The 3,009-nt window shown below is 32.7% G+C and overlaps 1 non-coding gene across 1 annotated transcript; it reads left to right on the top strand.

Annotated features, from left to right (window-relative positions):
* Positions 1-1,527: 1,527 nt before the first annotated feature.
* On the top strand, positions 1,528-1,645 carry Trnal-caa (transfer RNA leucine (anticodon CAA)). The gene is made up of 2 exons: positions 1,528-1,565; positions 1,600-1,645. It is a non-coding gene; the product is annotated as a tRNA-Leu (tRNA).
* Positions 1,646-3,009: the final 1,364 nt, after the last annotated feature.

The raw sequence follows: 3,009 nt of genomic DNA, 5'->3' as shown, positions 1-3,009 counted from the left end.
CAGTAGAAATGAGTCGTGACATCACTTGTGCCAAGTTGTGTCGGCATTTGCCTTTCCCCTGGATAACATCAGTGGCATGGAGAGAGAAGGCTGGTATGCGTGGGCAACTGCTGGTCTTCCATAACCTTGCCTGGACTTGTGCCTCAGAGGGGAACTTTACAGGTGCAAATCCCACAGTGATTCATAGGCACACCTCCACATATGTGCCTCCCTGGATCTTGTTGCCTCATAACTTCCAGAAAAATAAGTATTTTTAAATGAAATTTTCTACAAATATGCTTTAGATTCTGGTTATATCAGAATTTGTTGGGGAAAACATTTTTCTGAGAATGGAGTGAGGAGTTTCTGAAAATTCACACATGTCAGTTTTGTTTCCTTTATAACTTTCAGAAAAATAGGTATTTTTAAATGAAATTTTCTACAAATATGCTTTAGATTCTGATTATATCAGAATTTGTTGGGGAAAACATTTTTCTGAGAATGGAGTGAGGAGTTTCTGAAAATTCACACATGTTAGTTTTGTTTCCTTATAACTTATAGAAAAATAGGTATTTTTAAATGAAATTTTCTACAAATACTTTTCAAAGTGTGTAGATTACGATTATATCAGAATTTAATATGAAAAAGAAAATTGGTGAGCATACACACATTTATACTGGCACACATCAGAGATATCTACAAAATTAAACTTAAATACCAGAAAAGTATCTGTAGAAAATTTCATTTAAAAAAATACTCATTTTTCTGAAAGTTATAAGGAAACAAAAAACCGTTTGGTACGAATTTATCGAAACTTCTCACCCCACATACAGGATAATTTTTTCACAACAAATTCCCATATAATCGGAATATATATCATCCAGAGTCTACTTGCAAAAAATTTAATTCAAAATAAATCCTCCATTTTTCTGGAAGTTATGAGGAAACAAAGTCAACGAGGGGGGGGGGTGCTACAAACATGTGGTGGTATGTCTATATCTATGCAAATATGTGTGTATGTATATATATATGCGTATGTAGGTATGTATATGTGTGTATGTATAGCTATCTACCAATTTATATGCGTGTGTATACACACATACATACGTATGTATATGTTTGTATATATGCATCGCCGTACGCATATATGTGTATGAATGAAAGGAAAACAAGTGAAGAGGAAAATGTTCGTAAGTTTCCGCCAGCACGTGGTGTAAGGTGGCGGACGGAAACGAAGACAGAGTGAAAGGGAGAGAAAAACCAAGACATAAAACGACATTAATAATAGCAATAACATTTATTTCATAAGTTTATTAGTACATCCGACCACATTACAGACGAAGTCACCGAAAAATTAATAACTTCTCTGTGTATGAAACCTTCATTTTGTGAGCAATGCCGTCGTAGTTCGCTCGTCGACAACACCATCAGCTTCCTCGTTACGTTTGCTACTGTTGTCATAGCAACCACCAGTTCACGCATGCGTGGAAATTGTATGAGCAGACGTAATAGAACTAAACCTGAAAACAGCAACGCTTTTTCGTAGCTGTCAGGATGGCCGAGCGGTCTAAGGCGCCAGACTCAAGGTGCATAATGGTACCTTAACCAGAACATTGAGTATTCTGGTCCACTAATGTGGGCGTGGGTTCGAATCCCACTTCTGACAGATAATTTTTTTTACTACTTTTGCTGAACGATTAGAATTATTGCCCACCAGTGTGGGTTTGGGTTCGAATCCCACTTCTGGCTGATAATTTATTTTATTCCTTTTATTTTCGATAAGGTGTATTAGTTTATTACATAGCTTCGATATGGTTGATTCAAATCGTAAGATAATTGCGTAGGTTCGAATTCCACCTCTTACACAATTTTTCTTATTAAAAAAAATTGTTTTTTTTTTGTAACGAAGCTTAGTCGAAAATTACTGCGTGGGTTCGAATCTCACATCAAACACCTCTAATTTTTAAATCTTTTATTTATAATAATATTCACCATAAGTACAGACATGTGTGCCCCACCCCATCGACTTTATTTCCTCATAACTTTTTGGAAAATAGAATTGCTTAAATGAAATTTTCTACAAATATATGGGGGGGGGGGGCATTTAAAATTTGTTGGGAAGGATATTTCATGCACCTCGACTTTATTTCCTCATACATTTTGATGTTGATATACATCACAATTACGCTGAAAAAGATACTACACTTGACGACGATGCCACCCTTTTCTTTTCGAGAATTTGTTAAATTCTTTTATTCTTTTATTCTTTTATTCCTTTATTCTTTTACTCGTTTCAGCCATTTGACTGCAACCATGCTGGAGCAGCACCTGGAATGGCTTTAGTGGAACACATCGACTCTGGGACTAATTTCTTAAGCATAGTACTTATGTTATTGGTCTGTTTTGGTGAATTGATTAGTTACAGGGACATAAACGCACCAACACCAGTTGTCAAGCAGTGGAGAGGTGGGGACAAACACATACAGAGAGACACATAAACATACATACATACATACATACATACACACACACACACAGACACACACACACACATATATATATATATATACATACATACATACATACATACATATATATATATGTATCTATATCTATATATATATATATATATATATATATATATATGTATCTATATATATATATATATATATATATATATATATATATATATATATATATATATATATATATATATATATAATATATATATAATAATGAGGGACAAAATCCAAAATTACAGGTAAAAACTCAATTAAAATCAATTTATAAAAAATTAAAATTAAATTGAGCTTTATAGATAAAATATATATAAAATATATAGTTTTAGGGAAAATAGCCAAGTTTCAAGAACTCATCAATGAGAATCCACTATCACATATAGAAAAATTAACAATTATAAGCACAATAAATGAGTATAATATAAAACAAAGTAAATATCATAAGATAAAGATAATATTCTTTATCTTATGATATTTACTTTGTTTTATATTATACTCATTCATTGTGCTT

This window comes from Octopus bimaculoides, chromosome 29, assembly GCF_046866305.1.
Source record: "Octopus bimaculoides isolate indiv1 chromosome 29, ASM4686630v1, whole genome shotgun sequence".
Lineage (NCBI taxonomy): Eukaryota > Metazoa > Mollusca > Cephalopoda > Octopoda > Octopodidae > Octopus > Octopus bimaculoides.
The sequence above is the reverse complement of the archived record's forward strand: the minus strand, read 5'-3'. Positions and strand labels throughout refer to the sequence as shown.